We start from the raw sequence: 26659 nt of genomic DNA, 5'->3' as shown, positions 1-26659 counted from the left end.
ATTACTACCCATGTAGCAACGTTAAAATTCCGCATATTTTAACGTAATCATTTAACAAGAGATTGAGGTACGCAAGAACTTCAGTTTTCTTATTTTTCTTTTTTTTTTCCTTTATGATGCCTAGGAGTCAGTCAAACTTTTAAACTACAGCAGAGAGTTTCCCTACGGGCATCGCTGCTAAGCAGAAAGACTAATTAACGCGCTCTTTGCGGGATGGCCCGTTGAAATATCTCACGCAGATGAAAAGACGTGTTTTTGTTTCGTTTTTTTTTCTGTTGCTTGGCTTGATTGCTTGGTGTGGGCGTGTTTGTCTGCTTGAGCAGGAGTTAAACTATGCTATTTAGGAAAACGTTCGGGTCCTCTAACGCATTCTTGGTCGTGTTATTTTCATTGCTCCTGTTTCTTATTCGTGTGAAGATTATCCGGAAGCAATTTGCAGAAGTTCTCCCTAATGAGTTCCCTATATATTCTGCTATGCTTTAACCAGTGCGGATGATGGTGAGCTAAGGCTATTACTGGCTAGCGCAAAAAAAGAGAAAAAATTGCGGTCACGCGCTATTACCTTTTCAGCCCTCCCCATGGGCTCATTGGTGATACATCATTAAGCGGGCTCTGAGCGCGCGCTTGAACCCTGCCGCTTAATTTCACCTCCTGCACACTTTAGACTCTAGGTGCTTAGGCGAGTTGATCATGCTAATTTATGCATTTTTTTATTGAGAGCTCTCTGGTGCAAACCAGATTTCTTTTACGAACTTAAAGCTTTATTCCCATGTTGTTTTTTTCGAAGCTGTTGAAACGAGATTTACTGGTGGAGTCAAAAAGGCGTGCCGAGAACACATCACCCGCTATTTAACGAGCTAGTTCGTAATTACGTCTTATCACTGGTTTCACACGGAAAAGATAGGAATAAATTTACGCGCAATTTCTGGCTCGCCGTGTCACCTTTAATCATTCATTCATACGCTAATGAAGTTCAGTACCTAAGAGTTTTTGTGTACGTGCTACGACTTCGTGTGTTATAACTACGAAGCTGCACCTTGAAGCTGTGGACACACGGAAGAGAAAACTCTCACATCGCAGCGGGAAGTGCGCATCATGTGACGGCAGCGTCGAGCCTTTTCGTGGCCAAGGCGCCGACGTGGACATCGCCGGGACAAACGAGGCGTTTTGCTGCGCCGATACAAAACAACACGCCCGGGTGGAGGGATACAGCGACGACCTTGCCGACTCGCCTGGAAACCTATTTCGATTCGACATTGCCGCGGCTTTAGTGAGTGCTTGGCGATCTCGTTCGCTTTGCAGCGATTGTTCTTGTGTGGCACGAACAAATAGAGTCTCAATAATAAGACGACCTAAATTAACTTCCGTGTATTTCGGACACCGTGCCCGTGCCCGCGCGTGCGCTCGGCTTCTAGAGTGCAGGCCGCTGGAACCATCCGCCGACACCGGCATTAACCGCACAGCTCGCGTGGGCGGGAGAGAAGCGCGACTCACGGTGACGGCTTTTGACATCGGGCTTCCTTCCGCGTCGAGGTACTCCACTCTCCCCCGCCCCCCCTCACCCCCGCGTAAATAACAGTTAAGAATCTATGCTTGAGACGCAAGTAAGCAGGACGTCCGCGGACCTATATCAGTTATTCTAGGTCTATCTAGGTTGAGACGAAACAGTGGGCTTTCTTTTTTTTAGATGTTTTGTGCAAATGCGCATAGGCCTGAATACTACGTTCAAGCTCTGTAGGGCCGCATATCTGAGTGACTAGCAACTCCCGAGCGTTTCAGTGCCATTAAACCTGTTGAAGTGCTTCATTTCTAATTTTGCGTTGCTGCCTAAAGTTAACTTGACGTGGAAGTTATGCGCGGTTTGCTCAGCCAGGCACCGGAGCTTCAACAGTGGGCGATATGTCACTCCTCCCTGAAGCCCACCTGCCGCTCGAATGTTGCTCGTTTCCACGTAACCTTGGGTCTACAAATCATACCAAAGCTGCATTCGTCTAGTCGTAAGTACTAAGCATATTTCGTCATGCCGCAGTAGTGCTCTGTTGTAGTCTGCATGAAAAGGGGCGCCAGATTTATTTATTTATTTACTTATTCATTTATTTATTTATTTATTTATTTATTTATTTATTTATTTATTTATTTATTTATTTATTATTACCCTCAGGGCCAACTGCATTAAAGAGGGGCCTGGGTTACAGCAAAGGAGAAAAAGAAACAAATATAAGTATTTGAAACGTTTAATTACATAGATTATACAGTTTTAGCTGGGGTTTACAACGTCACGACAAAATTAGTAGCAAACTAATAGAGTAAAAGCAGTGAATAAAAAAGCACATGGGTTACAACCATACAGTAAACAACAAAACAAAACACAAAAAATGCTTCCATTACACAATGTTAGCTAGAGCTGTTCGAAATCTTCGGTTGTCGTAAATGCATACGGCTTCACTAGGAAGATGGCTCCATTCCGTGGATGACCGTAGAAAAAATGGCTGGAAGAAAGTTTTAGCGTGACATAATTGAAGATCAACTTTATAACGGCGGTCAGTTCGAAACGATACGTGTTGTGGCTGAAAAATGAAACCGTGGCGGACTGTTGAAGGATGGCATAATTAAGTTCAGTGTTTGACGGAAGCCCGTCTGGTCGGGATGAAACATGGTTAAAAGGTTAACAAAAACCCGGGGCACTTCGCCGACCAAATAAAGATTTAAAAGAAAAGAAGACGTTTCGGCTCCCACACGGGAGCCTTGTTCACAGGTCTTCTTTTCTTTTAAATCTTTATTTGGTCGGCGAAGTGCCCCGGGTTTTTGTTAACCTTTTAACGATGGCATAATTTATGAAACAGAACTAAACGTGCGATTTTACGACGACAAGAAAGTGGGGTCAGTGCAAGGTTTCCTATCGGTCATGATAGGAAACTGCGTCCATCGCCTAACGATCGAGAGTACAAACAAATCGCCACGCAAGGTGCTCCTTAAAACGTAGTGGGGAAAACGATGCACAAGCTTCACTATACGTGCCCGTTATGGCGCTCCCCTTGTTCCCTTCCGTCCTTCGTATATTTATCATATTTATGGTGCACTCAGCAGTGCTTGGTTCTTCGGCGTCCAGAGGTGATCGTTGTGCACTACCTCGCAAAGTCCGATGGTCATCTATGCAGAAACACCAACCAAAATTATCCCGAGAGGACAGCCTGGGCAAGCACAACGTTAGAAAAAGGAAGATTGCAGCTGCGCAGGGTGACTAAATACAATAAGCAGAAGTTTCTTTCTTTCTTGTTTAAATTTAATATCAATAAAAAATTAAAAGTCGCTTAAGTATACTGACGGGATTTGAATGCGAAAGCATAATGACTTCTCTAATTAATTGGTTCTGTCCACGATAGGTGACGTCATACACTGTCATGTGTACTTTACTTCGCAACTCTACCTTAATCCATCTTGCTCTAATTTGTACCAGCTTAAATCTACCTTAATCAACTTTAGTCCACCTTATTTTACCTTATCCTAACTTGTTCTATCTTTAATTCACTTTCCTTCTGTCTAATTGAGCTTGATTCACGTTATTTCATCTTAATTCAAATTAATTATTTATAAGTACTACAAATTCCCGTTCTTATATCATTTACTATCTTCTGTATTATTACTGACGTCATACAAGTCGTTCATGATGTCACACTCATTTTTGCTGCTACTCGTTGCTGGCAACGCCAGTTTTCCTGCCTCATAGGTAATTTAATGCTTTAACATTTATGATTTTTCTAAGGTTCAGTCTGGTTGGTCGAGGACAAGCTGCAGCTGACAAAATTTTCACAACAAAGATAAAATTGTGGCACGAACCACGGAAGTTGATTGTCAAGGTCATCGACATATTTCTTGTGTATCCTGCTGCATATGCGAATGCCATCCGTTAATCAAAAAGCCTCATTTACGGCCCCTTATCTCGAAACTTTCCAGTAAGTGTTCAATAGTTGCAATGCTACCGTGACCCCGCACATCCCTCTCTGTATGCCTTCTGAATATGTACTTTGTTCAATAACGCCAGATACATGTATATGTTAATTTACTTCCAAGATAAGAACTGCAGCACAGAGAGCTACCAAAAACACTTAGTAATGTTTTTTTTAACAAGCATTCGTTTATTCGTGTATTATAATGATAAAGCTATACTTGTGCTGTTTATATAGCGGCCTCTGCTGAACCCAATTCCTACAGTTTTGATGAGTGACAACTGGCCGCGGTTGGGAGGCCGTGTTCGGTGACGTCTTTTTTTTTTTTTTTGACGACCCAAAGTTTAGACCGCCGTATCAAAGCCTAATGAGCCACACATTCATGTAACTTACTACAATTTGATACTCCCGACCTTGCCCCCCACCCCTTTTGCTGTTGTTTGTTATTTGCCTGTTTCCTTTCTTTCAATGCACTATTTTACGTATTTTCTAGTCAATTAATCAATGAAAATTAGCGTTATTAAACAATGCAAGGAACGCGTACAAAAAATTGTTGGACCAATAGCCTACGTGGCTAGTACCTGGTAAAATACAGAAAAAGAAACCTATAGAGGTCAACGACGTATATATTTGCTGAACGAGTATGTGCATTGTTAACATGAACAAGCATTAATTTTAGAAGGAAGAGTTGATACGTTTGACTGCACAGGAAGAAGTGTTTACATGCAAGGTCAAAGTTTCTCGTTGCTTTCATTTCCATAGTCGTAGTGTCCCAAGATACAGAGCCAAAGAACTCTAACAATCGTTCACCGTAGGCATTGCTACAATAAGGCAGGTTTAAGTTAAAGTTAGTCGTTTGCCTGATGTTTGCACGTCGCAAGTTAAAAATGGTGCTGGATAAGTGGAAGTTGGTATTGAGTATTTTTGTGAACTAAAGAAGTGATTTTATAATTTCTTAAATACGCAAAACAAAAGATACGACGGTCAATGGACAGAATCCTTCTAGGGCGTTGAACAGAGAAAAAAATGTTATTATTCTTAGGGCGCGATTAGAGCGAGGTCCTAAAGAAGTTTCACGCATTAGACCCCATATTTCATAAGAACAAGTCAGATGAGTATGAAATGATGAAAAATGTATTCAGCAAAGCAAAGCACGAGGAAGGCATTGCCCACGGTGCGTTTTATTTCCTCAAGTGTTACTTCCCGAAAGCCAAAATCACTGTCGACGCTTCTCTGGAACATGATTGGGCAAATTGCATGGAACAGAGTGTTTATATATTTTCTTGCCAACTTGTGAAAAATATTCAATAAAGTCTTTAAAATTATTAAACTCACTAATGAAGATTTGCTTCTTTATTTTACTCCTTATCAACTCCTATAGGGTAGCCAACCAGAAGCCTCTGTTTCGGTTAACCTCCCTACCTTTCCTATTTCATTTCTCTGTTTGCATTTCAGTATGGGCCCTCCTTTGCAACCACTTTGTGGGGAATCAATAGCTGGATGCGGTAGAAAAACCGAATGATTGTTTCGGCTCACGAACTCAAGACGCCCGATATTCATGTCGGACGTAAAAGGAATAACAAGGTAAAAAGGAAGAAACGCACTAACTTATTCTTCTAATGAATCCAGGGAAAAGACGGGAAATGTGGGAGATGGAAATTCAGGACGATGAGCAAAACGTGAACAAGGTGAATGGAGGAGCCAACGTTTCGACTACTCATCGTCTCCTAACGAATGGCACTTTACATTGCCCCTAAAAGATATCGAACAAAGTGCCTTAGCCCTTCGAAACCATGCGAGCATTGTGTGCAACACAAACTACACTGAGAACATTCCAGTCGCGAATACAACCCGGCCGTTGCAACATATTAAGTTTCCCAAGCCACCGCTGGCGCTGCAAGCGACAACAAACGGAAACTTTTGCTCACACGTAGGCTCTGCGCATGCTGGCAGTGATTCTCGCTACCGCGGGGATGAAACGGCATTCAGCTTGGTTGCGCAGGCGATGTGTGCAATTATTTAACGTGACAACAACTACTACTATCCCGAAAATGCCCCCAGCTCGCTGTACAGCACTTACCGGAGAAAGTTGCGCTTCTGGACGCCTCGATTTCCCAACGCAGCCTATGGGCAGAAGCGCAATCATTCCTTGTGTACTGTTCGCGACAGTCAATTAGGCAGCGAGCCACGTTAGAACTATTGCAATAGCGTACAGACGCCTGAAGAACTGCGTCCCCGCGGAATCAAAATGAGTGCGCGTGCCGTGAACATGGAATTCCCTTTATAGCGCGCTATGCACCGGCGTACTACCTATATGCGGCAGCATTACAGGTGAATATTGGTGGGTTTCGAGCCGTACAACTATACAAAACGACAGCGAGGATAGAAACAAAAAGAGATGAAGCAGTCTAGCAATTGCAACCGTAAGGGGTCCGAGACGTACAACCTTCACTTTACACGTACCTTAGAAACAAAGAAGCATTACTCACAAACGTCTCAAAAGCTGCATCCGCATACGGATAATTCGAGTGACAAGTACTGTATCGTGTACACGTACAGCCTGCGCCATCCTTTTTTTCTACGCAGCGGCGCTGCTTGTGAGACGGGGTGATACGGTACGTCTTCGAGGTCGATAGCTACCAAACCCAGCCACCTGAACGGCTCCAGAGAAATGGGACTACGCACTCGGGTCTAAAACATGCTTGTCCGCGTCATGATTTACTTGAAACTGATCAGCAAAGCCTTGCTAAATCGAGAAATACTTTAGTGAGCGCAATAAATTATAGCTTTAGATGTACAATTCGTTTCGTACTTATCAGGCGACGCTGCGCAGGCTTCGCAAGTGCTGCGCAATTGCATAAGTCTCACTGTGGGCACGTTTTCCCGTGGAGTTGCTCTATATCAACGACACGTTCTTCGAATCTACTTTATTTACATACACAACTACAACTTGTGAACGAAACGTTGCCTGAAAGTACGCATTATCCTGGCAATACTGCGCTGACATTATGCGACGTACTACAATTGCGTTTCTCATGTGGTTCTCATGATTTGTTGCTCAGTTATGTTTCAAATTTAACTTATTGTAGCTTGACAACTGCAATGGTTAATTACAGTTTCGTTTTTTATATTGGAGCTGTATATGGCTAGGGTGCCATACAATTTTTGTATCCACACACAAAAACTATCATCATCAATGGTTCATACCCCCGTAAGCACTCATACACCGGTAAGCAACCAAAACATGCAATGCCTCATAGCCCTGTGAGGTAGAGGGTACAAGCACTGGGCAAAGTGAAGTGAATAGAGCTTACATTATCTGGAATCGCACCTACGACATAAACAAGAGGATGTCGAAATATGTCTTCATCAATGATTCATACCCCCGTGAGCAATGGCGCATATCCCCGCAAGCAAGCAAAACATGCCATGGCTTATAACCCCATAAGGGAAGGGCTACAAACGCTCGTCAAATTGCAGCGAACAGTGCATACAGTATTTGGAATCACGCATACAACATGCGGTATCGGTGATCTCAACGTGCATGCGTCGGGACCAAAAAGGGAGTGCTTTACGCGTTTCGTGCTTGAGACATTTCGCTTGCGATGCCACACCGATGCGGCTCAACCGACCACCCAGCGGTGTACGTGAGTCGATTTGACATTATCAAGGAATGTGTCTGCAGTTGTGAGTATGCCGACCAGTGTACATCATAGCGACCACATAGCTGTTGCGACCGTCATTACTGAGTCACAATGAGTGATGCAATAAAGTATTTACCACAAGTTTTCTTACAACGATGTTTACAGCTAAGCATGTAATGCATCTTCGCAGGGCGGAACGGCCTTGAATTTTGTCTAAACTCTCCCAATTTACTTGGGTAAATCCCATTTACTTGGCTCAGTCGGAAAAAAAGTAATTTTTGACTTCGTTTGATTCGATACAGTATTTGTCGCAAGTGCGAGCGGTGAGCTGGGGCCGTTGGTCTCACAAACCGGCGCTGGCAGAAACATGTCGATCCACTCGTTCACCGATACCCAGGTTAAATCTGCGACGTTTTCAATGTAATGATCACCTGAAAATTACACATGACTGGGCGCAATGTACCATCTAGCTATGCTAGCAAAGACTAAGCAGTATAGGGCATGCAGTTACTGAAGTCTCTGCAGCGCCTTCATGGCTGACTCAAGTCACGCAGTGCAAGCAACGTTGAATTGCTTGCAGAGCGTCCAAAGGGGCCTTGAGATAAGCGGTTCAGTTCTTCTGGTGGATGCCTATAGCGTTTCTTTCATAGTATACTTAATCCATTTTGGTGTTTTGCTCTGCTCTCATTATAGGCACGCACGGGGTCCATTAACTCAAGAACTGTTTCACTGAGTGTATCAAGTGTAGGCGCCCAAAGGAGCACGTGATTAGTAAAACAAAAATTTCGTGTACCTACATTTCCGTACACCATATACAACTCTCGCTGGTCATAATCCTGAGTTCTCCAATACGGCGTGCTTCCTACGCAAATTGTGGTTTGGGCACGTGAATCCGCGTAATTTAAGTAAGTTATTTGTGTCGGCGAAAAATTCGGATAAACATAAGCGCCCAATTTTACCACACTGCAGGCGGCACAAAAATAAAAATTAAATGTCAGCCGTCACTTGTTCTTTCTTGCACTCTCATCCACACAGTTAACGACACTATTCCCAAATTTAGCTACCGCAATTTTATACTCACTTGTAAACAATGGCCGTTTTTGTGGGTCTTCGCTTCTGAACTTTCCTACGGAGACTGTTCCACGTGCTCTACTATTTACCGGTGAGCATGGTGCCATGCCCGGCCAGCAGCTCCTAGCGCCTTGTCTAAACTTTTCCCCATCTATACCATGGTTCGGAAAAATTATTGGGATGGGGAACCAACACACCGGCATTCCCCTCGAAGTCCCAAACAAAGCTCCACGAGGGCCCTTGGTACCGGAATTCCTACTCGCACGAGACGCGAGATTAGGAGAATTGTGTCTAAGGCGTGACCTGAATTCCTCCTGCCAACTGCAGCGAGTTAACAAAGAAAGGCCATCTCAATACCGCTGTGATATCAAGCCCTCCCACCGAGATGGTGATCAGAATGATCCTTGCATGAGGATGGCCAGCAACTGAACAAAAATAAGGCATCTGAATGCGAGTGGTGTTCTGTGCCACGGTGCTTAGCAGGCGCCAGAGTGCCCTTCGAGCACGGGCATCGACGCTTATCCCCTTTGTATGTCGCTTCACGGAAGGGGGGCAATATATTTCTTTTTGTTGATGCTGTTGCTGTTGCTGTTGTCCATGTTTTTGTCGTCGCCGTCTTTCTTGTCTTTTCCCCCATTGCACCGCAGGAATATCATAATGCAGCACTTGCAAGGGATTTTGCAGCCCTGGCCTTCGCACGCTCTGCCGGCTTCGGAAAACAAGGCTTAAGTGAGCAATCGACGCTGTGCGTTATGCTCAGCGTCTGTGTGCGAGAATTTGCTCGCCGAAGACGCTGTGCGCTATATGACAGGAAATATGAAACACTTCAAACAACAGGGTGCACTGCACTTATGGCTTGCATCAGTGGTGTTTTTCGCTTACATATAGGGGGCTTACCGAGATATTGTAGTGTATAGAACAGAAAGCACTTTCGGACGTGTGTACTTTTCGAGGGTAAGTTATTTAGTGATTAACAACGCACAGACATATAGTTTTGTGGTAAACACAAAGCGCATCGACATCTTTAAAGTAAAAGTGCCAGACGCGACAGTCGCTTACATTCCTAGATTCGTAGTGCCACTCCATTACTCAACTACCAGCCCGCGTTTTCGCAGCGTCGTATGGGCTAAGGACCCGCGCCGCCACTCCTGCCTTCTGCACTCGCCTCTTACTTGAGAGAGCGTACTCCTAAGGAGTGCCTAAATGTCTGCGCAACCTGTATGCATGCAAAGTGCCCTCGCTGTCTTTCATAACATGGCCACTTGTCTCCTCCTGACGTTCGTCTTCTTGTGTGCCACTTGAGTCTGCTCCCATTCCCGCTGCAGGGACCCCAGCTGTGCCATCCAGCTAAATGCTCGGCAACTTAGGGGCAGGTTTGATGCTGGCGACATGCAAGTTGATTCATCGTACCAATAGCGGTGGGTGCTCAGACCTTCGCGACAATGCGCGCGCGTTTGTCCTATTTAGGCTAACGCACTTCCAAGGTTGTTGCTCCTGCACACGTGTCAAGTGAAATATAGCTCTCCGTATAGGACAACTGAGGCACTCCCCGCTGCGAATGCACGGATCTGCATGAACGCCAGTTTGCGGTCATACTTCATTCACCATTTTACGAGCGTAGACAAGATTGTACGAGAGTTGCTGGACACCACATTTTCACGTCCCAATCTTACGGGTCGTAAAGACTAACAGGCTAACCATGTGACGTTTTAACTGCCCTTCCTGCCTTTCCGCAGGTTTGTAGAGTGCATGTTCATTCCTCAAGATCGAGTAAAGTGTCAGTGTGTGATGCAAACTTCTGAACCATCTTAGAGTTTTTTTGGTCTTAGTCCTGACTAGTCGTAAACTGATTAAATTACGAGAAAAGTCTCAGTGACGTGTACCACCTGAGCCTCAGCGAAGCTTCCATGTCAGAGATATTCACTGGCGATTGAATAAATTACGTCACAGTATAAACAACCACATAATTTTCCCAACTAACTTTGTTGTTTACGTTACCTAACGTTACCAAGGTCCAAAGCGTTACGAAGATAAAGGGCTAAAATGCAAATTTTACTCGGTTTGGCTTAATTACGGGTTGCCATGTGCCCTGTGTAGCAATATTTTACCGAAATCAATCGTATCTACTGATGCTGCACTTTAACTACAATAATTAGCCGTAATAGTGGGATCCTAAGATAAAGCGCGTGTACGGTGGCCTGGCCAATATAAGCAACTCCAAAGAAGAGAAAAACGAGGTGCAGTTTCTGCCTGTTATTGAGCTCAACAAGTTCCCGCCTTTCTTTTCTGCCTATAGATACATGGCCGTGAAAATTGGTTTCTCAGAACGAAACATCATTCGTAGAGGACTCATTCCCATTATCAGGACTTCTAAAATGTTCAAGCAGGAATTAAAAGTCCTAACGCATTTCGGCGGTAGTTCGGAACGCCAGAAGATATTGCGTCCGACCCTACATGACATGTTGAAGCTTCCATGGCTGCACGTATGGAATTATGCACGTAGCCTACAGATTATATAAAACAAATTATCTAGGTTGTTAAATTCCGTAAACAAATATTATAATCATCTAGACACTATACATTCAGGCAACCGCCACACTGTTTTATATAGCGCTAGATCATACTGTTTTGGTATTTGAGAATTATCCTTCAAAATGTTCTATTCCAGAAACATCCGCAGTTGCTTTGTAGATGATGGTTAGTTTGTACTCGTGTAATTTTATTTGCTGGATATCTTAAGCTCCTCCTATCCATACATCGCTGCCACAGCTAGGTGACCTACAGCCATCTTTTTGAGTTAAAGGTGGTGTAACCTTTGAAGGTATTTCATTTCGTTTATTATTGCGTTTGCCAATGTAGGATGCCAGGGGCTACAACAATAATGGTAGTGACGGTTTTTCTGATGGTATTTAGCTTCATGTACAATAGGTATTATTATTATTATTATTATTATTATTATTATTATTATTATTATTATTATTATTATTATTATTATTATTATTATTATTATTATTATTATTATTATTATTATTATTATTTCTTCGCTAGATTGCGCCCAGTACGGACGTTTGCGCTCTGTGCTGCCAACCTATTCACGGAAAACCCCAGTTTCATCACTGCATTTCGTGCAAGAAACGTGCACACGTGGACTGCATTGCATGGCCCGACGAGGACCTCGAGCTTCTGAAGTCCGGTGAGAGTGCTGTGACACGTACCCTCTGCCAATTACGCTAACATTAAAGCGGTCAGGCTTAGCGATGCCGAAACGCAAGCTGCTTCCCATAGGGCGTTGCTCTCGTCTGGACTGGTTTTGAGGCAGTCGGCGACAGGGCTGCCTTTCGTGGCATTTTCGCTCAGGCGCCCTAGGGAATATCCTTCCTCAGTGATGAAGTGGTGCGGCTACGGATAGACAAGGAGCGTCCTCGCAGAGAAAATGCGCTGCCATCCGCAAAGCAAACCGACGATATAGGGGCGCTGGAAGTCGAGGTGCATACCTTCCGTGATAGTCATGGCACTGAGTGCAAGCCATGTTCTCCTGTTTCTCCCGCTGCGCTGCCGGTCTAAACAACCACGACCACGCATCCTGCTGCCGTCCGGACTGCTTCGTCGAGGGCGGCCGCCGTTGACCAGATCTCCAAGGCTACACGGAGTGAAAGTCGGCCTGCCGGCCTTGAACCTGGGGAGAGCAAGGGAGCATCGGCGGTTATCTTTAAAAGCGCCCCGCGACCGAAAGCCATCTTCGTGTTCAGGCTCTCTGCTGAAACCTCGTCTTCTGATCTCACTGAGCACCTCTCAAGCGTGGCAGCACCGCCCAGTGCCTGCAAACGCCTCAAGACGTAGCGTGATCCCTATGCCTGGTTACACGTCTGTGCCGATAAAGCATTTAAGCGCCAGTGTCAATGAATCCAGTTGAATGTATATTCAAGCCGTTGGGTTGGGTGCTACACGACGACATGCTTCAAGCTTGCGAGATAAAATCCCAAGGATTAAAGTTGTGTGTAATTTGTACATGATCTACCAAAACGATCGTGGACTACGCACCAAAGCACATGCATATTTCTGCAATGTCATTTCGTCTTCGTTTCCTATTTCTGTTACTTCCGTAACTTGGCTCCGCAGTGAAATTTCCTCTTCCGACTTTTTCCCGACGCACTACAACGTCATCCACAGTGTCCGAGACTTGAGGGGATCTACAGAAAGAAAAAGGAGGTGGCGCACTTACTGCTATTCATAATTCACTCAGATGTATTCGGCTCAACGACATAGAAGGTCTACAGGAGCTGAGTTCGCAACAAGGTAGCCAAACGAGCGGTGAAATTTGTTAATTGGATCTTTTTATGTACCGCCGAATAAATCAGCTGTCTTGTTTGATTAGGCCATCTCTTCTACTGAAAGCGTAATATCTCCCCATAGCGAGCACAGAGTAATCTTTCTTGGTCATTTCAGTACAGCTTGAATTCATAGGAACAGGCTTAGGTATTCTCATTACAATCATTACATAGCGAACAAATTCAGCCTGCTGTGGGAATTTCTGTCCTTCTGTCCTCCCTCATCAGTACAACTTGATCGCCAATTACTGTGGCAACGTCCTAGAACTTTGCCTCTCAAACGCGCAAGTTGCATATGTCTCTCGTTCTGACATTATCGTTATGCATACCGATGAGTTTCATCCATCACTAAAGATAACATTGCCTCCGTGTCACGCTTGAGGGAGAGGTCCTCTAGTGGCGTAACTGAATCCTTTCGTTTTGCTTTCAAGCGAAGCGATTATGTTCGTCTATAAGATTTCTTTCCCACCACCGAGTGGTCACTGGTTACAGACACACGAAGGTTGATGACCAAGTACATCAGTTTGCAGAGCTTGTTTTGAACAGCATACGCGAATACCTTCCCCAGTCCACGACATAAAAATGCGCTAAAGACACGTACAGAAGGAAGAAGACAGGACGAGCGTGTGTGTGTCCGTGTCTTCAGCGCTGTTTTCTACCATACCAACGAGCTCGCACTCAATCTTTCATGAGCTACCTTCCCCAGTACAGACCCGAACGTTCTTAATAAGTCCACTGGTTCTCTCGCGTGAGCTTATAACTGCCTTAAAGTGTAAAGTTCGCGCGCACTGAAAGTCTACGACTCCTGTGCCTTTGAGTCGAGAGGAGAATTCCGTTTTTTTCGGGCTCTCTGAAAACGGCTCTATAACCGGGATTACGACTCATATATTGCATTCTTGGAAAAGGGCGCCTACGACTGGCCGACAGAATTGAGGAAGTATATCCGCAAGCCTTTTAGTAAAGGTGGAGAGGGCTTTCGGCTGCTCGACCATATAGCGGAGTAGAAGCCCAATCAGTTGCTGAACGTTGTACTGCGAATTTCTCATGCCCATATAGAGGTTCTGGTATCAACGCTGGTATCACTCAGCAGCACGTTGATGAAAAGCTAATCAGCGAACGCCTTATGCGCTGGAAGCCTTCCCTATCCTGGCATCCTGATGGCATCCCCTCCACTAATGAAAGCTTACGGCAGCATATTTGCCCGAGTTTTGTCGTCTGTATTTAATCACTCTTCGAATACTTCCGCTTTCCCTCACTGCTGGAAAACTGCTACTGTTTTTCTCGTATATAAGTCCGTGTGTAAAACCGATGTCTCAAATTATCGCACGATTTCTCTGCTCTGCGCCAGGTCTAAAGTTCTTGAGCTTGCTCTTTTCCACACTATGTCTTTTACTGTGAAGCACTCATTGATTCTTAATCAGCATAGCATTCTCACCGGCTGCACTCTTTACACCAATTCTCACAAGTTCTGCTGTGCGTAATACTTGTTTCCTTCTGTATGCCGATGACATGAAGTTTTTCAAGAAATTCATACTGTTGTTGACTGTCGCATACTGCAGTCTGACTTGCTTTCTTTTTCTAAACAGTACGAAGATAATAACCTTACCTTTAATGCTGCTAAAACCAAATTGATAACTTTCAAACGCAAAACATCAAGCGTTCTCTTTTCTTATTCTGTATATTTTCTGAGATTGTGTAAAGATCGCGAGATCAATGATCTTGGTGCACTTTTTGGTGCAACCTTACAGTTTTCCGCTCACAATAAACGCGTTGCAATGCGGAGAATGCGCTCTCTTGGTTTTGTTTGCAGACTTTCCAGGGAATTCGATTCTCCTAATGCGTTCCACAAATGGTACACAACAACCTGTTTTGCTCGAATATACGTCGGTCATCTGGAATGGCATTTCCAGATCCAACAGTTACCCTATAGATCGGGTCCAGAAAAATGTTTCTAAGCATATATCCTCACCGCACTGCTAAGACGCACATAGACCTTGTTCTAGCACTGCTGCACTGCCGTTATTTTGTTGCCGACGTAATCGCGCTGATGATTTGTTTCTTTCAAACTCCTTCACGCTATCCTAACCTGGCTCGAACGCGTCAGACGTATCATGTTTTGTACTCCGCACAAGGTCACCAGAGAACATAGAGATTTCGAGGTTCCGGCCTGTCATTGCCAGTACTCAACGATCCACAGAATACAGCCTTTATTGCGCCTAATTTAATGATTCCGATATTTTTTGATAACTCACATGTCACCGTCCTTTTCCGAGCTTTGCATTGTTGTGTCATAGTTTCACATATTCTTCTCCTCCTTTTTGTTTTGCATTTTCCTTGCACATTGTTGCACGTACATTACTCTTTTGAAACCTATTCTTTTTATTCAGCTTATTTTTACTTATATTCCCCTGCATTTCTTTTTTATGTATGCGTGTGCCGGCATTGAGACGATAGGGTTGTTCTTGGGCATGGCGAATTATTTATTTATTTATTTATTCATTTATTTATTTATTTTTATTTATTTTTTTTATTAAAGCCCCGCTACACTCAATTCCCGAAGTACGTTAATGACATTTCGTCGGCTTAACCTATCTTTGCATGTAACACCACCAACCCGCCATGATTTCGCTCGAATGCCCGGCTGTTGCCTCCAAGTACGCGCCAGTCGTCTGCTTCGGACCGCCTGTGGAGGCACCTTGCTTGTACGTGCTCTCTCGTAGCAGCTCTGGTGCCTCCGTCAAACTCCTCTTAGAGGCTATCTTCCTTGAGTGCGTGCAGCCTATTCAGTAGAAGTTAAACAAAGAGCGCTTCACAGCTCCGTGCTACACACTGTTCGCACAGTGTCAGTGTTAAACTGGAAGAGGAAGGCAAAAGAGAAATAGTGCACTCATCCGACTTTTCACGCCAGCATGAGCACTTGTATTAGCCAACCCCGAGGGTAGAGCTCGTTAATCAAGAGAGACGTACACCCGTGTGCCCACCCCTGCCACTGCGACGTGAATAAAGCGGGAGAGGTAGGGGAAACGTGTTCTATGGCGGTCAGACACGTAGGTCTTGGTGCCGCACGCCTGAAGACATTCTTTTAGGTTCACTTACTTTTAGTCTCTTTACCCGCGCCCACGTAAACTTCGGTGGTACGCCTCCATAGGTATGCGTAAAAACGTCCCAACTTTCTTTGGAGCCAATTAACGGTCTTGCGGCTCATCTTGAGCATGAGCGAGTTGGGTTCTCTTTATTTGCATCGTAATAGCGGTAAGCGCCTCTGAATATTCATTGCAACAGCAGTTAAAAGCTCGTAAACCGCTTTTACTGTTACCGTGCAGGGCGGCCTGCGCTCTTCGGTATGCGCTGGAGTCGTCAAAGTCTGCCAAGTATAGCAAGTCGTTTAGGCTATAGCGTGTTGTCGACGGCAGGCCGCTTTTTCACCCTTATAGCTTCACCCTCAATAGTCACAGGGTGCCCCACAACACAACTTTGCCTATAACTGCCACTGGGATGAGAAATCATGCTCCGGTGGCTTTGCGCAGCGATAAGCTGCACTCGCTCACAACTTGCCTATTAGGCAGCTTTGACGGTGAGTCGCTTGTGCTGAGCAAACAGGTCTTAGCCGATGATCCATAGTTGGCATTAGGGGAAATAAACGGAGCCTGGCTGGCGGTGTTGCGAGTATGGTGGATAGCAGATTGTTTGCCGAAGGTACAGAATTCGTGCCAATAGCAGGGAAATGCAGTCGGGGACGTCAGACAACAAGGTGGCAGGGTCATTTCCAAGCATTTAGTTAGGTAGGTAAGTGCCGCAAGATAGAGGTATATAGAGATAGATATATGGGAGGGTGCTTCGAAAGCGTACAGTGAACATAAATGATGATTTTGATCACCATCAACAGAATCATATTCGTCCGGATAAACTTGTGCATTGCCACATGGGAATGTATTTCGGAGGCCATGACAGGCAATACTGAAGCAGACGAGGATGGCGTTGTGACCATCAGAAACAAATTGTTTCCCAGAAGCTAGCACAACTGTATTAGTAAGGGACTTCAGAGCCACAGGAATCAATGACGTAGTTGAATTCTTGTTGTTTTATGTTCGTTCTTTTTTTTTAAGTTTCCGCATGCGACCAAGGAAGGAACGAAGGAAAAAGTGGAGAAGGAAAGGCAGGGAGGTTAACCAGTTTAGTTTAACCGGTTTACTACCCTACACATGGGAGCGGGATGGGGGGGATGAAAGATGGGGAAGGACGCGAGAGAGAGAGAGAGAGAGAGAGAGCACATATTAAATGCACTAAACTATCCCGGCTGCTCTACCTTCTCGAAATGAACGAAAGCTGGGGCGCGTTTAGATTCGGCTTGTCAGTTGCGTCAAAGCAGTTTGCACAGGCTATCGCTTCGCGTTCCGAACAGTTCAATTCCAGTTACGTGAAAACGCTCGAGTCATCGCGCACAAACATTAAGTACGCGCGCAACGTGTTGAGTAGAAAACAACGTGTTCGTATACACTTCAGTCAGCGACGTAATAGTGAACTGTTCTTTATATACTAGGTGACCCAGCTACCGTTCGCCAAGTTGTTAAAAGAAGGGAAAAAAGGGAGATGGTGCAAGATACGATCCAAGAGCTGCGGTGTGGGACGTCTCACGAGCTAACCCAGTAGGCCTTACATTCGTATTTTTCGCCGTGCTTTTTTTTACTGTCGTTTGTTTTAACGCCGTGACTAACGTAAGCTGGGACACTCTATATACAACCATGGTTGGCCACAGGGGAAAGGCAGTTGTACGGCCGGCGGTATGGTTAAACACAAACGAATGCAACACATAAAAAAGAAGAACCGAAAGGAGGACAAAAATTACACGGCATGTACACTTAATGATTTCTTTATTCATTTATTCATTCGTTTTCTTTTTTTTTGTATATATACTAAACAGCTCACCTCATCCGCCCATTAATTAGGCTTGTTGTGACTGTGGTCGACGAAAGATGCAAGTCTTCCCGAACAGCAGCACATCGATCTAACCAGTCAAGTGCAACCGCTCGCGCGTACTTCCCTCCCGCCAAAGCCGCTTTTTGAAACACCTGGTGCCTGAACACGCGCCAGTTTTTCTCAATATTCCCTCGTGGCAGCTGCCGGTATGAGACGTTGTGCCAGATTGCACTCCTTTCGAGATCGACTTACTTCTTTTTTTTTTCGTCTTTAATGAAGACGCTGCATCACTCACTCATCAGACGGATACCTACAAAGTGACTGTAGCCCACCCTAGAAAAGGTCGGATAACAAAGGAAGGCACAAAAGTACTATCTGAATAATCACACGGACGCACTCGTCAGTTACTGCGTCTATATATAAAAATTCGCGCTCCTTATATTCGGCAAGAACAACCACACAATTCCATGGTTGAAATTTCGTAATCGTTTTGTGCTCATCGCATATTCAAGCGAAGAAAAGCGGTCGGAGCCGTGCGATGACGCGAACATCCCATTAAACGAACGTAGCAAATGAAAGAAAGGGTTATCGCTTTAATTAGATCCCGGTGCTTGGCACTTTGGCCGTACACGGAACAGCTTGATAGCATGGTGACGCCACAGCAATGATGCCGTGCCTCATCGTGCCACCCCGCGTTGTGCGCCCAAGCGTGCATCGTGCTTTCTCGCATACATGCAAAAGCACTCCGTGTTAGCTGGTGTCTCGGCTCACTTGTTGTGAATTGTGGTTTGTCCGATGAAGATACCTCGCCGGGAAACGAGAAAAACCAGGTGCCCAAGCTCAGGTTAACCACATGTTACTGGGCAGGACGCTTTTAATGAAGACGTTGTTTCAGTACAACACCTTACATGTGGCCCCACGTGTTTCGTTTTTTTTATTCATTTACCTTTTGTGGCGGGGCAGGGCGCAGTCTGTCGGGTTTTGCCGGCTTGTAGCCGGAGAAGTGCTGCAAGCCGGCACCGTCGGTGGCTGGCGTGGTCTGTTTTCTGTCGAACGAACTGGCGAAATCGTGTGCTCGCAATTCGAAGAATAGCGAGCGGCCCTTGAAAGGCTGCAAACGCACACGCATACGCACAGACACACGCGCACACCCACGAATTAACGCGCACGCACGCGCAAACACGCACACGCGTGCAAACACGAAACACACGCACGTATGCACGCAGGCCGGCAACACATATACGCACACACACGCCCACGTTTGTGCGCCAGACGCTGCAGCAATGTACGCGATTGCCTTTACGACCAACTAGACATGTATAAGGAGAACGAGGCGTTGAAAAAAATTATGTGTCAATGCTAACAATAACGGTGGCGCAAATGTAAGCGCGCACACGGGCAGTGGTCGCAGCCACTCTTGGTGAAACTTCAAATTCTAAAAGATGAAAAGAAACAAAAAAGTCCCGCAGTAGGTGACATGCAGTGCTACCACTTTTTAGTTGCGGTTTTAAACCGAGGAGCCGTGTCTTTCGTCCCAACTAGCGGAAGTTGGTTGCCCAATGCAAGTGGTTAGCCGTACACCTTGAGGTTAACCGAAAGCCACGGCTATTATCCTGTCTTGTACCCAGGTATGGACACCGGCCGGGAACTGGTCACAGAGCTTTCTTAAGGAGAAAGCTGGACTTAAGGAGTCCTTTTGTAGCGATTGAGTAGCAATGAGCAGCCACCTTTATTACGAGAGCTGGCCTCGTCACATGCATGATGGCGACGGACGAAGAGTACCCTCAAAGGAAATGTATCGACCACCCTATCGGGCACAACGGGAACTCATGAAGTGCGTGTTAGCCGGCGAACTTCCAACCTCGTCGTCACCTCTGTGACGGTGGGGTTACACTATTATCCTTGCGTTTAGAGCCTGCACGTTGGGATTCAGCCGCAGGGTTGTTTGCTCCATCGTACCGGACTTCCTCAATGAATTCAGCCGATTGTCCCCTTAAATTTGCATCGCTTCCCTCACTTCTGAAGTAATCTTGAAATTATGACTTCTGTCTCTTTTTCCCTTTATATGTAGCGGTTCACTTTACAGTAACACAAAATTTGGTCTTTCCACAGGACGTTACATCACTCCTAGATGTCTACAATTGACCCGCCGCGATGGTCTAACGACTATGTCGCTACGCTGCTAAGCACGAAGTCGCGGGATCAAATCGCCCCTGCGGCGACTCGATGGGGGCGACATGCAAAAATGCCCGTGTCCTGTGCAGCGGAGGCACGTTAAAGATATCCCTGGTGATGAAGATTAACCTGCAAGCACGCCGTAATGTCTCCTACTACGGCGTGCCTCGAAATCGAATCGTTGTTTTGGCAAGTAAAACCCGTGTTTAATTCCGTTATTTACTATTGTTACGAGGGAAAATTTTTGCGATTCTCTGCAAGTCCCTCTTAGTTCGTACGAGCACTATATTCTTCATAACAATAACGGTAATATTCAAGCCGGGGCATCGGATCCATGGCTTCCGGACAGGCATCAGATAAAGTGCGTTAGCGATACGTTGGTATAATTGTACGAGAGTGAAATGCGGCGCATTGGTTCGGCTAGTCCAGTGGCCAAGAATGGGCATGCATAGCCAGTTGTACATACGCAGCGTCGAAGTTGCTTGCCGAGGGCCACATACCTGGAGGCACATACACTGGGGCCCAAGTTGTCTGCTATGCCAGACAGCAGCAAGTAGCAAATGGTACGTCCGGAATGACACCCAGTGTACCAATTTATCTGTACGTATATATATATGCACAAACATATCCGGCTATGATGATATACGACGACGAACGCCAAACCCCGGTGAACAGGCGGAAACAAATTCGCTTTAAAAATGCGTCCAGACGCAGAAAGCAAATATAACTGATCAACAGAACATCGCTGAACCTTGCGGCATGGGACGACGACAACCTAACTTGGAACAACCAAAGCGATAGTTAAGGAGAACGCGTGTCACTACAGATTCTCATGCAATTTATAAGAAGGTACGTCTATGCGGGAGCCGGCATTCAATTATTCGGCAAGTGCGGACTGGGCCACGCTGTTCCTGGCATTCCCTGCAGGTACGTTAGGCATTTATGCAAATGTCCTTTCATTTAATGTATTTTGTATAGATTTGCCCCCATCATAGTTCTCGACGCTTTAAGGTAATTAATTGTGACACCGTTTGGAATGCCGCTGAAAAAAAAATGTACTGCAGCCTCAATCGTTGAGTGCATGCGCTGGGTAGAACTAAACGCACATTTGTTGAATAGGCTCGGGCTGCTTTGTCGGCTTTCAAGCATCTCCGAAGGGACCGTCTTAAAGCTTGTGAGCTGGCAGTGCCGATGAGTCTTCTAAAAGATATTCACTCGCGTGACCCGAATACCAGCGATTCTACGAGCTAGGACGTATCTGTGTAATCACGATGCGCTTCGCAAATAGCCAAGTTGCGTTTTTCTCCAAAACGCTTTTCACAGATTTCGACTACGGCTGAAAATCGAACCAGCGCAGCACAGCGCTCACTTACAACTTCTCTCGTTGACGCATCGTTGGAGGATCGAGACTGAAACCACCCGGCTTGAGCACGTGCGGCGTAGTGTTTGATCTCGCTGAATAATTGAGAATGAGCGATGACGGAGGAGGATTGGGGACTGGCCCTTTCAGCCGCTCTCGCGAGCTGGTTTCTCTGTGCCGTCACATTCGCGTCATCGCAATGATCGCCAAAGACCCGTGCTTCTTACAACTTCACTTTTGCCGCAGTCGGCAGTACACGCTTCGCCACGATGGGCAAGTGGCTTTCAATCGTTCCGTGCTTATAGGACTTATGATGTCAGCGGAACAAGTTGCAACGACCCTGTTTTCTGTCGAAATCCTCTCTTCGAGTAAGTGCTCGCGCGGCAGGGAACAGTGGTTGGGAATGGTACTTCACGGGGACCTCACCAAATGCGCCGGCAGCCTTTTTTTTTTTTGCCCGTTCGCAAATTTGATGGAAACTCTTCAATTAGCGTGCGCGCATGCCATCGCGAGCAACCGTCCGCTGATTCGGCATCGTGTGTAGGACGGTCAAACAAGCTTCGCGTAGTTCACTGGCTTATGTGCCATAACAACGTTTCTGCGCTTGACGTATACCCGGATCAGGATTGCCAAACAAAGGAGCTTAACCTTTGGTGACTCAGCTCATTACAAAGCACTGGAGTGAACACGTCAGTTGTTGCTAACAATGAACCGATCATTAGGTACACTCTTTATTTGCGTGTTGTATTAAGTTCCCGCTGCAAGTATGAATGTGAGCACTGCGAGGCTTTATGCTGTAAATAATTATACAAGCACTTGAACCATAGTAATAATGGAAATGGAGACGCTCATTCTTTTTTTGGTGGCTGCAACCACATTAAGCAAGCAACAATACCAATTAATACATAGGCGAACTTAATTATTTACTTTAATTCAAATGCAGCAGTAATAAATATATGTATAAAAAGAAAAGCAGGAGAAAGTGCAACTTGTCATGGGTACAGGAGTCGAAGTCACATGTCGCGCATTATGCCTGTGATGTTTCACCATCGAAAACAAGATATGCGGATTTCATTAACCAAACCCTAGATTTGGTTAGGAAAAACAACTTAGCTGGGTGGGTGGACGGGACGGGATTTAGTGGAATATGGAATGCATAATATGGAATGGATGGGATAGGATGGGATGGATGGATGGATGAATGAATGAATGAATGAATGAATGGATGGATGGATGGATGGATGGATGGATGGATGGATGGATGGATGGATGGATGGATGGATGGATGGATGGATGGATGATGCTACAAGCGTCCCCTTTGGAACGGGGCAGTGGGTTGCGCCACCAAGCTCTTACTATATTCGCTAATGCCCTACCTATGTTAACAAATAAAAGGAAAAAAAAAACACGATGAATTCCCTTAACCAAACTTGCTGAACCCCTATTGGGAACTTTGTTTGTGCATGCATCCGTTGTTGGTCGCTTCCCTGCTTTTCTTCCACCAATGTTCCAATCGCGATGCGCGCGGAGGCGAGCGCCATCTGCTGTTGTTGCAAGAAACCTAGCGTAGTGCTCGAGCAAGTCCACACAAGAAGCAGCAGCTGCTGCAGCAAGAGGAAAGTCGGGAAACCAGGCAAAGAAAGCTTCGCTTGAAAATGAAGGACGCCGGACGAGCGGTGTCGTATGCATCTTTCCGTTTTATGTTGCCGTCGTTTTGCGTGTTCGTTGGAAGAATGCATCAATTCCAACTCGCCCCGCTTTCCACCTTAGTTCAAATCGATAAGCCGGATTGTTTACCGTGGCCGTAACCGTGGTGTCTCGCTAACATTGGTCAGCTTTAAACGCTCAAGTAGCCTCGAATCAGGCGAAAGTTAAGCCCAGACCGCACGTATGCTTGCCAGCACGTGCTTGCTCCTGGTTACTTCTCGCTAGACGCCGTGGCAGACGTCTCTCGATTGCGCTACCTTCAAACGCGCAGTTAGATGATATGGATGTATAATATTGAATTGTTGAATAAATAATTGCCACGTGCATCTGGTGTTCTGTCACTATGCAGACACTTCCTTAAAGAAAAAGCTTAGCTCCAAGTTTATCACGCTCACATCGGGCTACGCATGTTTGGTTTTTCGGGCGGACCACCTTCTGGGACCGGCCCGAAACGATCACCACCATCTCCGCGAAGTGGTCCGGCGCCTGTGGAGACCAACTGCAGGTCAGTCGGACCATATTTCGGCGTTTTACGGCCGATTTTCCACCTTCAGAACGTGCCGAGCAGCTAACCCTAACTTCAGTTAGGAGAGCGGCGCCGGCGGGCGAGCGCACATTTGAACATGGCGGCCTTAAGAACTCCGGCTGCGACATTGAACCCGCGACTTATTACAACGTCGCCACTTGAAGAACAGATGGATTTCACTGCATCTCAGGTGGGTGATGCAACACCGCGCCTCGAATGCAATAAGGCAGCCACGATCAACAACAACATGCAAAGCGCTACCGTGGTCAACGAAACGACCGCAGAAGCCGGATGGGAGCGCGTTCTTTCCCTGAAGGAAAAGAAAAATCTCGCTCAGCCGCGCCGCTCCGCGCAAGGAAGCGCACTCCCATCAGATTCGACTACCAACTCGTCCAAACCCATGACGCATCGCGGGCACCCACGACTCAAGCGTCTTCCGCCGCTACCGAAGAGTGACCTGAAGGTGGTCATCAGACCACACCAAGGGCTACCACTCAAGAATGTTACCAGTCAGGCACTGGCAAGAGCCGTCATGGAGGCGTGCGAGGACAGAACCACTGACAACAATTTTATTCTAAGAATCAAGTCAGGTTCGAACATTGCAGTGATATCCACCCCGAATCGCGATACGGCCAAGGTCATGCAAGCCATTAAATCCTTGAACATCAACGGACGACAACACCCGGTCAATGCGTACGTTACGGCAGGAGAAGACACGACGCGGGGAGTAATCCACGGGATAGAAGCACACACCCCTTCTGACGTGCTGCGATCGAACCTACGTATCCGAACGCAGGGACTGGAGTTGATCGACGCAAGAATGATGGGCGACTCACAAAGTGCCTTGCTCACCTTCTACGGCAGCCGAGTGCCAAGGTGTGTTTATTACTTCGGGGGAGAGAAACTCTGCACACCCTACCGAAATGCGGTTCAATTCTGCCGTACCTGTGGCACCGTGGGACATCGCACCGACGTATGTCCACAGCCCGACGTACAGGTGTGCCGCTCGTGCGGGGTGCGGGAGCCTGCCGATGGACACACGTGCACACCCAAATGCGCCATTTGTGGGAGTGATCATCCAACGGGTGACCGCCGATGTCCCAAAAGACTAAAGCCAGTCAGGCAGATATCAAGACCACGGCCAAAGAAACCAACGAAGACCCAGCTACGGTGGTTCGCCACTGAAGACGAGGACTCCGAGCTGGAGTTCCTTCCGGACATGGATCGTCGCAGCCGCTCCAGAACCCGCTCGCCGTCGCGGGGCCGATCTTGTTCCGGGCAGCCGGGCCAGAGGAGACGGTCGGCATCCCGACCCAAGGTGCCTCAGCAGCAAGATCAGCCAAAAAAGAAGGAGGCCCCAAGAAGCAAGTCACCAGGGATCCTACTGGCATGCAGCACCCCACAAAATAATCAGGTGAGCTGGGCGCAAGTCGCATCTCCCACTGCCAATGCTAAGAATATACCTACACCAATCACACAAAACCCAGAGCACAAGAAAATAGTAGAAGAAAACAAAATACTTCGAAACAGTTTAGCTGAGCTACGAGCCGAGTTTGAAGCTTTTAAGCGCACGGCAAACACCAGCACATCACAGCAACCCATACAAATTGCGGACCACACTTCCAAATCACCACCACAAACATCACTGCAACAAAGTACCGCCTCCAGCACTCATTCGTTAACGCTGGAACAGTTAGCACAAAACATGCAACTAATGTTCGCAGAGCTACACAAACTCAAACGAATGGTAGAGGATGTGCAAACAAAAGCCGCAGCCGTCCCCCGAAAGAGGGTCAGTCAAAGTCCGGGAGCTCCTACCAGGACACCGAAAGCTATAGAGCACACTGATAGCGACAGTAATATCCATGGATAATATGGCAAACAACACAAAGACCGGACACATTGAAATCTGGCAATGGAATTGCTGCACGCTACGCACTAAATTGGCTAATTTCACGCACTACATAGAATCGGCGCCAATCCCTCCCGACGTTATCTGTATTCAGGAAATAGGGAAACAAAATCAAAAACTCAAAGGGTACGAGCTTTATGCTCACCCCGACTACCCTCAAGTAGCCACCTTTGCCAAGAAGGATGTCGCGATTAGCGTAAATTATTTTTTCCGGGAACCTATTCAGCACCAGATAATCACGATTTGGCCGCAGAAAAGGGGCAAACCTAAAACAATTATTGTCAACGTTTATAGTTCTCCCAGAGAAAAACAGGCGGATTTTGAAAACGTGGTGGCCACCGCGGTGCGACTCGCTCAAGGTAGGGACAAATTAATATTGTTAGGCGACTTTAACGCTCAACACTCAAACTGGGGCTACAGTAGAGTCAATCCCAAGGGCATATTGTTAGCAGACGTCGTAGAGCGCTACGGACTTTTCCAGCTAACTCAACCGGATCTCCCAACGCGAATCGGGAACAGCGTGTCCCAGGACACTTCCCCCGACCTCACGTTCACCAACAACGAAAGTGAGACGCGATGGACGAACCTCGGTGAAAACCTAGGAAGTGATCACTATATCTTAAGCATATCGGTTAATGCAGCCAGGATTCGAAGAGCTATTGGCAAGGCAAGGCTATCCGACTGGACCAAATTTCGTGAAAAACAGAAAACAATCGGCAGCATAACAGACGTAGGAGAATGGGCCGAGCAGATCCGAGTTATTCACTCTAGGGTCACCAAAACAATTGAAACGACAACGGAGGCTCCAGCCGTGGATCGTCACCTGTTGCATCTCTGGGAAGCCCGGAGAGGCCTCACAAAAAGGTGGAAAAGGCAGAAGCTTAATCGTAAACTCAGGATACGGATAGCTCAGCTAGCGCAGGAAGCTTACGAATACGCACAAAAGTTAAGCGACAGCAATTGGCGTCAGTTCAGCGACTCGCTTCGGGGCACGTTGACTACAAAGAAAACATGGCGCATTCTTTGAAGTATGATTGATCCGGGAGGAACAAAAACAGTCGCGAATGGCACA

The sequence above is a fragment of the Dermacentor variabilis genome, chromosome 7 (genome assembly GCF_050947875.1).
Source record: "Dermacentor variabilis isolate Ectoservices chromosome 7, ASM5094787v1, whole genome shotgun sequence".
Lineage (NCBI taxonomy): Eukaryota > Metazoa > Arthropoda > Arachnida > Ixodida > Ixodidae > Dermacentor > Dermacentor variabilis.
Note: the sequence above shows the minus strand (reverse complement) of the source record.